Genomic DNA, 8982 nt, shown 5'->3' with positions numbered 1-8982 from the left:
CAAACGCCGACACGGCTCCACGCCAGACACCCGTGTGCGAAACCAGAGCCGAGTCAGGTGCTACACGTCGTGCTCATCTGCAGGCGTTTACGCGGGTGCATCGGGGTCTCGCAGTTGCTCCGACGCATGTGCTGCCTGCTCGTGACAATCTGCGGGAGGTGACCGTCAGCTGAGAGGCGAGAGACCGGACACACATCGAGGACCGTCCTCCGTGCTGCGACGCATCAGCGACACCCGACAGCAGTCGGGCGTCGGAGGCTCCCGACCGCTCGGTCAGGAGATGTACTCTGTCCGCTCGCTTCACAAACAAACGTAGGCAAACAGGCCTCTCCGGGACGCCACGACCTTCTGTTTTCACACCGCAAACACGAGCCAACTGTGGAGTTCCATCATCGATCCGCACGAGCGCAGTCCACGACCTGTTTCTAACGCCCTCGCATTACGCTCGGCTACCGCTGCCATTAAACTTCCGCCCCATGGCGAGTGGCACACATGAGGAGCGAGAGGTCAACCAAGGCGAGGAGGGCCGCGGCGAGCAGCAGCACGCCGTCCATCCCGGTCATGTCCGCGGCGACGGCTGACCGGGACGGCTGACCGGCCGGCGGTCCTCGTCGTACCCGTGTCTGTGTCAGCCGTGACCGGGACAGGTCCCCCAGCCGCCATTAGTGGGGACACCGGCCGCTGGCAGAGCGCCCGCACCGGCCGGCGGCAGGCAGCCGGAGCGGCTCCCGGGGCCTGGGTCTCCATGTCCACCGCCGCCGGCTGCGCCGCTCCCATCGATCACAAGCCCGGGCAGGCCGGGCGCGCGGCGGGCAGCTAACCCAGCTGACAGCGCTCCCGCCCCCCGTGTATCCCCAACACACGGAGGCCGGTCTTTCCCGGAGTCGGCGCCGACGGCGAGTTAGCCGGTACGAGAAACGTCCCACGGCCAGAACAAGTCTTCTGATACTCGAGCATTTCGGTACGGGACGGCTCACTGCCTGTTGTGATGACGCGATGCTTCCCGTCATTTCCCTGGTCCGGTCACGGCAAGACGGCCTTTGCCGATGCCGCATCCCACGCAGGTGGCGGACTTCCAACGCCGACTGCCGCCACCTCAGCACTAGGTGGTGCCGCCCCAGAAGCTGTTCCGCAAGGCACTGGAGCCGGAGCCGGAGCCGGTGCCGTGGCCGGAGCCGGAGCCGAAGCCGAAGCCGGAGCCGGAGCCGGAGCCGGAGCCGACCGGTGCCGAAGCCGGAGCCGGAGCCGGAGCCCGAGCCAGAGCCGAGCCGGCCGGGGCTCATCCCGTAGCGCGGGATCGATCTGCGTCGGCTCCCGTCGGCGGCCGGCGCAGCCCGCGGGGGCCGATCGCCACACCGCCGCCGAATCGATTCGACCCGGCGAGAGAAGGTCAGCGCGGAGACTGCGGGGACTGCGCAGCGGCGGCCCGGGGCCGATCGGTCGGCGGGCCGCGCGCGCCGGCCGCATGCTGCAGGAGGATGGGGCAGCAGGGCTGTACGCAACACACTGCCATCCGGACCCCAGCTCGAGTCTGTGATGTGCAGCCGACCATCAAGCCGTGCCATCGCCGTCAATGGCATCAGGCCTTTTATGACCACCATTGCATACCCCAGCATTTTTTCGATGTGATTGGTATTACAGGGAGAAATATGCACACAAACAGACAGCTGAGTGCGCTAGATTTACTACCGTGCGCATCTCTTTCCAAACACACGCTGGAGAGGCAGCAGGCCCTTGGAATCTCAACCAACAGAAACTGAAACATGAGCCCGTCACGCGTCAGAACAGCCTGGCAACAGGTTACCATCACCCGGCTTGAGCCGCTGTCCAGCGGCGCGCAACTACTCGAAAAGAAACGGACGCTGTACACGCCCCAGCGACGCTGTCGGCATGCCTGTGCCATGTCCAATGTTAAGTGACGTCGCGCGGCCACAACACATCCTTTCAGTGCAGAATTTAACAAAGGACTCGCACGGGTTTCAACCACAAAGTTAGTTAGAGAAGACTCATTACGTGAAGGCAGAAGGGCATGCACGAATACACGCCCCAGTAGGTGCGAATGGACGCCCTCTCAAGCCCGGCGCAGTCAGTGCTGAACAGGGACACAAAGCAGATGTGTCACTGCCTTGCGCACACGCTCACCTAAACGGAGTTCTCTCGCTGGCAGAGACGCTCCTGAGAACGGGAGTTCTCTGTGCACACGAGAATCGAATCATCTTCACCTTGGCACACGAATTGGCACACAATTTGGCACAGCGTAGCTCCCAGCGCCTGGCGACTAGCAGGTCATGACTGCAATACGAGCCACCGCAAACTCCCTGTACAAAAGGAAGCTGCCATCCCCTCAGTCCACTCGCATCTCCACTGTCCGGCGCCCGCCGCCGGGCCGCCGCTCTGTCCGAGCTTCACCGCTCACGGCCGAGTCAGACCCAGCACCGAAGCACCGCATGGCCGGGCGCCCGCTCCCAGCCCCGACCCCCGCGGCCCCGCTCGCTACGCCGGAGGGGGAGCTCTGTGTCGGGACCGCCCCGGGCGCTCGCTGCCGCGACCGCCCGGACTGTCGAGAGCCGCCGCCCGCGCCGACGTCGAGCGTGCGCCCGGCGACGGCCGCGGCGGCGCGCACTCCGCGCCGGCGTATAAATAGCTGTGCGTGCCGGCCGGCCGACCGGCCTGCCCGTGACGCGGCGCAGTAGTACCGAGAGTCACCGCCGCCGGCGCATGCCGCGAGGGAGCACGCAGAAAGCTGTCGCATCTGCCCTGGCCACATCATCGCGCTGGGTTGCCATAAGCAGCTGGAGGGACGATCTTATCCAAGTAGGTGTCGGCACATGAGGAGGCGGACCATCGCAGACGCAGGGGGGGGGGGGGGGGCTGGGTCCAGAGACGCACGTGTCGCACGGAGGGGCTGGGTCCAGAGGGCGCACGTGTCGCACGGAGGGCTGGGTCCAAAGACGCACGTGTCGCACGGAGGGGCTGGGTCCGGAGACGCACGTGTCGAACAGAGGGGCTGGGTCCGCCTCTGTCAATCACCACAAGGCATGATACGGCATGATTCGTGTCCAGATCTGAACCTGAGACAATAACATGAAGTCCAGGGCAAAGCCGAAGCCAGTGGCTTTGATGCCTTGGAACTGCGAAGGTCGAAGTCAGCGGACTGGTATTTGAAAAACGCGGAGCCGAATCCGAAGCCAGCGTTTTTGGACTATGTGCACGCGAAGCTACAGCCGAAGCCAGCTGCTTCGAACTACGGAAACACAAGGGCAAAGCAGTATCCGACATTCAAAATTGCGACGCCGAAGTCGAGGTCAATCTACAGTATAACTTTGTATGGCGGAACTAAAAAAACCTTCGCGCCTGCTGCACTGTGTGGTGACAGTAAATACCATATGATCGTTTTGGGTGATGGGATAAGGCGTTAGCAGTGAGGATGAAACTATTTGAACTTCTGTGCTCGTGTTGTGTTAGTATGTACGCCACGTTTCGGACAGCTAGTTCCCCGGCCGATGTCAGGTGTGCATCGGCCCTGAGAATGATGGTTAGGTTTGGCTTTTAGCTATGTGTGCGTCGCAGCCGTGAATGGTTGTGTGTGTGTGTGTTTTTTTTTTTAGTGACGGGACAGGCAAGACCGTTTTGCGAGGTAAAACCACAACTGCGATAAAAAAAACCACCGTGGCGGAAGCCGAAGCCAGCAGATCAAGTTCGCATGGAAGCCCAAGGGGCACCATAATTAAAACCCTGTTCGAAACCACAGCCAAAGCAAGCGGTTAAAAATGTCACGAGATCAAAGCCGAAGACAAGTGCTTACCATGGCAGGACTTGAGGCCGAAGTTGCCGTGGAAAATTGCTTAGAATAAACTGGAATGCGAAGCCATTAGAGGACTGCTGCGCTGCCGCCCGGCGCTAGAGCTGCGTCTTCGCGAGGTCGAAGCCTTCTTCGTCCCCATGCCTGGCTCCAGGACATTATCCCTCCCTCACAACATAGCGTTTTAAATGCTCAAGGTTCGCGAAACAAATCTCCTGCATTTGAACGGCGTGCGGCTAAGTCAAAGCTGTGTAACCTGTTTCTGTTTTACAGCGATTAGGTCCCAGCATTCTTCGCGCTCCATACCCAGCAGTCCACTGCAGCGGGGGAATAAAGCTATCATTCTTGAGTATCGGGTGGCTCGATCTAGATGAGCACCCGTCACCAACCACACTAGAACACTCATGTCCAAAGACCGACAGCGCCACTTAGTGCACAGCATCTTTCACGATTTGTTGCTCTGCGATTAATAACATTGAGCAGTTCAAATCACGAACATGGTGAATAGAAGCGATGAGCAAAGTGAAAGTACAATTAATGATATTGTTGAAAACCTTTCCCCGTGGAGCGGGGGATACACTTTTCAGGTTCTGACGAAGGCACAAGCGGAATAAATAAGCATAAATGAGACATTTTCGGAGTTCAGATGACCACCGGATTAAGGATAAAAACGGTTTGTTTTTGTTTCGGGTCATGTCATGTGAGATAAATCAAATGTGTGCATGATAAAACGTTTGTTAAGGGGGACCAAACCATGCCTTGGAATGAACAGTCGGAAATATCTCATGGCTCGTCCTTTTGGGCGCCGCCGTCCGTGTTCACAAAACAAACCAGGCTTCGCTCACGTGCGATCACACGCCTCTGGGGCGGGTCAGTCGGACATTCTCCTTATCATACAAGTCACTGGCCAAAATGCCAGGGCTAAGTAACGTGCGTTGGAGATAGAAATATCCATCCTGCAAGGTTACGGCACACACACACACACACATAAAACACACACACACACACACACACCCCACACACACACACACACACACACACACACACACACACACACACACACACACACACACCACACACACACACACACACCCACACACTCACCACACACATGCATGGATGCATGCACATGCACACACACAATTCACGATTCAGTGGACAATTCATGACTATTGGATGTTCAGGCATAACTTAAGGAAATCCTTAAGTTGGAGGGGAGAAATGTGTGGCTTTAAGGCCTGGCAGGGTATCTAAACAGAAATGAAAATAATGTTTTCACAGTTATGAAGATCACCATGCTTTGGTATGCTTTGCACAGTGGCATTCTTAGCTGCATTTGATCTGCACAGTTCGTAGGTTACCCTTTGGTAGTATGTGGGTAGCAAACTATGCCCTTTTCAATGGAATTCCCTTGAAAACCGTTGCTTTCAAGTTCGGGGTAATGTGCATGCTGAAGTGCACTATTTGCCTAAACAACAGAACAGATGGTACACTTCCATGCTGGAGTGTACTATCTGTCTAAACACTAGAACAGACAGTACACTTCCATGTGGCTATTACCCACCCACTGACCAAGCTTCCCAGCACCTCCTGCCTGTCATGTGGTGGGAAGGGGTGTCAGATCAAGAAGGAAGGCAGTAACCTCCTGAAGGACTATCTTTACTTGGATTTCCAATTTGTTTGATTTACCAAGTCCAATAACAAAAATATTGAAGGAAATATTAGAGTTAAATGCATTGGAAGCTGTGATGTGCTCACTTTATTCATTTAGCATCTCACCTCTTCCCATAAATGTTCCCTAATGAGGAACAATTTTAAACAAATCTGGTATTTGGAATGGACCCTATATGAGGTGAATATGTGGCTGTACAGTAGGCAGTAACCTAACTAGGTACTAGATAGCTCTTCCATTGTGGTGAGTTCCAGTCCAAGACAGACAGGCCAAACATAAAGCGTTAAGTTCATAAAATCTGGCTGGACAAACTTAGCTTGCATGGAAACTACTTTTTGAAACTATTTTTCATAATATACAACAAAAAAACAGAACCCAGGAACTACTTGCGCTCAATCCAGCCTGCAAAAGATCATTTCACTGTGCAGGATGTCTATGTGATAGGAGTGAGCTGAACCACCTATTTCTGTGCATTTGAATTAAAACAGGCTAAATTATACTGAGTTTTCCAACCACTTTTGCATGAGAAACTGGTTTCAAGGTATGTTTGGCTCAAACCACCTTGATAAAATCACAACTCCTTGAAACAATGATGATCTATGCACTAAAATTGGTGGCAACCATGGGCTGAACTTCGCATTCAGATTTGCTGTGCACACATACTGAAGTCTATGCGGCATGAGGCATGTTGTTGATGTGCCAGACTGTCATGTGTTTGATGTAACATGTATTTTCAATCTGGGTTCAATCTTACACATAGACACCCACCAGTCATTGACAGAGCATTCTCCAACCTCCACATTCAGGTAACCTACTCACCTGGCTTCAAGTTCCCAATCAATGCCAGTAATATCAATTGAATCCCTGATAACTTTGTGATCCACTTTTAGGATGGGAATGCCAGTCTTGCTGCCGCACCCTGACATGGCGGTGTCTGATATCTATCTTGCTATGAAGTCTGCATCACTTAATCAAGCACAGGTGATCACACACAATCCTTCCAGTCAAACGTGCGACGGGTCGTCCGTTCACACAATATGATTCCAGGTGATGTCAGGCTTTTTCTGGAACTACTTCATCGAGCACTCCCTATGTTTGTATCACCAACGTCAGTTTCGTATTTGTGTTTTGAATCGCTTCCATTAGATAGTGATGGTCAATGAGGTATGAGATTCGTGATGGTCAGTACTCATGAGGGTACGTGGATATATGGGTGGAAAACCGAGGTTGATGATACTTTATGATCAAAGTAAAGAATAAACATTAATTCCTTTATCATCCATAGCAAAGACGCGATTTATTCATGTAAAATGTACAAAAATAGCGATATGTGAAACCCACATTTGCTGATAAACCCGGACAAGGCGTCAACAACAATAAAGCCAATGCAACCCATTTGCGAGCAAGAAGAATGTCACCGACTCGTTTGCAATAGAGTCAAAACATTGGCAACGCATATACATAACCCAATGCCTGACGCCTGGCGTGAAAAATGTGTAGCACAATGTGGAATTATTGCTTCGTCCTACCACACATATCAGTTGGGTCCCATCAAGCAATTAGAACCCGATAGATCATCACTCGCCGCTCATCTCATAACTAAGGCATCAGTTTCACTTGATATGCTTGCTAGAGCTTAAAGCTTTCAATTGCACTGAACAATCATTTGCAAACTTATTTGACGTCACGAAATCTAAGTTGTTCATGTCTAAGTGCCTACCTAGGTTTTCCATTTTACCCCACCTTGATTCTTGGATCACTTCCAAAACTATTGCTAGAGACTCCGCGTTATCCATAGTCGCGCTCCATTATTGGTTCAGACGGGAAGGGTGGTGGTGATGCAGTGTAATTGTGTCCGTGGCGGTGGCTCCGAAAGATAGCTTGCGTCTTGAATTGTAATATGTGGTGTTGAGACATGTTAATGTTTCATCTCACCAGCTACTGTAGATAAACCCAACAGGTAGGAAACAACAAATGGGAAATTAAAAGTGGTCCTTCTGTTTTCATATCGCGTGTAGAGTCCTAAGTGATGACGGGTCATCATACGTTGTTCCTCAGTCTTGTGGCTTGCTTCAAACACACCTATACTGATATTGAAATATTTAATTTTATGGTGGTGGCTTAAGTCTCAAATTTAATTGAAATATCATGAGAAAAACATCATAAATTGGCAGCCCCCCCTCTTCAAGTTAGGTTAAGTTTTTAAATTGACTTTGCCTTATCTGGAAGTTAGAATACACCTGAATAGAGCATGCTTGCCAAAATTTTGTGAATTTTGCCCCCTAATTGCATTGCATTCAAATTTCATTCCGCAGTCAACATGTAACATGCACCATGCAATTTTAAGTGAAATGCACTGTCTCATTTAACTCTAGATACAAGTACCTTAACTTTGGTGCTTAGCTTCTTTCTATTTTGGTGTGTGGTGTCATAACATGCTTGAACAAGATTACAATGCTGTAAGATAAATCTTTATCAAAAATAATCCATTTTATTTTCAACGCATTTTGAAAATAATGTACAGTTTAGCTTTTATTAAATTAAGTGCTCACATGCTTCTGGCTCATCATATCAATGTCACTTAGAAGCATAGCATGGTGCATGGATGTTGTGCAGGCATAGTTCTCTAGTGAGCAAATTTGCCTGGTCTTGTGTTTGTGTCTTGTCCAGAGGTGTTTGTGGATTGTCCATTATCTATTGATGTCAAGTGCCTGTTGTGTGTTTTACTTGATAGAAGCATGGTTGATGATTTTGGTACCTTGCATAAAAATTATGCACTGGTTTATTGTGTGCTGTTTCTTTATATACAGCACCCTTTAATATGCTGTTCTTAAGTGTTTATTATGTGTTTTGCACTGTATCAGGCATGGTTAGATCCAGGGAAAAGACAGAAAAGCTGGGAGAAAGAAAGTCATATTTTTCCAGTGTGTGTAGTCTGATAGCTGTCATCAGAGACAATAACAACATTTAGGCCACAGACCCATTAGATCTTGCTAGGTCCCTGGAGGCATAAAGGCCAGCAATGACATGTATATATTCTTGTTGATAATACATTCTGTTTTTTCATGGCTTTAGGAAGTATAATAAATTAATGCAGAAAGCATGCATTTTATATTATTTTCAGTCTGAGCATTGTATGCCATTGTGTTGCCTGCCCCCAGGCACGAGGGCAGTGAGGAGAGTTTGGCACTGCATAGTCACAATGGATGTTCAAATATTTTGTACCCACATGATATGGTACCCATACAGTCATGTGTTATGGCTTGTGTATTACCTGATGTGCCAACCATCTGTTGCAGGTGTTGTAAGTGGTCCCCAGGATGAAGGTGTGGCAGCTATCCCCCAGCCTGCTGCTGCTGGCTGTTCTGCTGCAGGAGTCATCCAGCCAGCGGCGCCGCCAGCACTCGGTGACGTCACCAGCCGTCAGCTGGCCACCGGAGGAGCGCGGCACTTCGCAGCGGCCGGAGACTGGCAGCTCGGTGCGTGACCTCCTGCTGACTGTACGCGA

Source organism: Pollicipes pollicipes, unplaced genomic scaffold (assembly GCF_011947565.3).
Source record: "Pollicipes pollicipes isolate AB1234 unplaced genomic scaffold, Ppol_2.1 Scaffold_4881;HRSCAF=5763_pilon_pilon_pilon, whole genome shotgun sequence".
In the NCBI taxonomy this organism is placed as follows: Eukaryota; Metazoa; Arthropoda; class Thecostraca; order Pollicipedomorpha; family Pollicipedidae; genus Pollicipes; species Pollicipes pollicipes.
The sequence above is the reverse complement of the archived record's forward strand: the minus strand, read 5'-3'. Positions refer to the sequence as shown.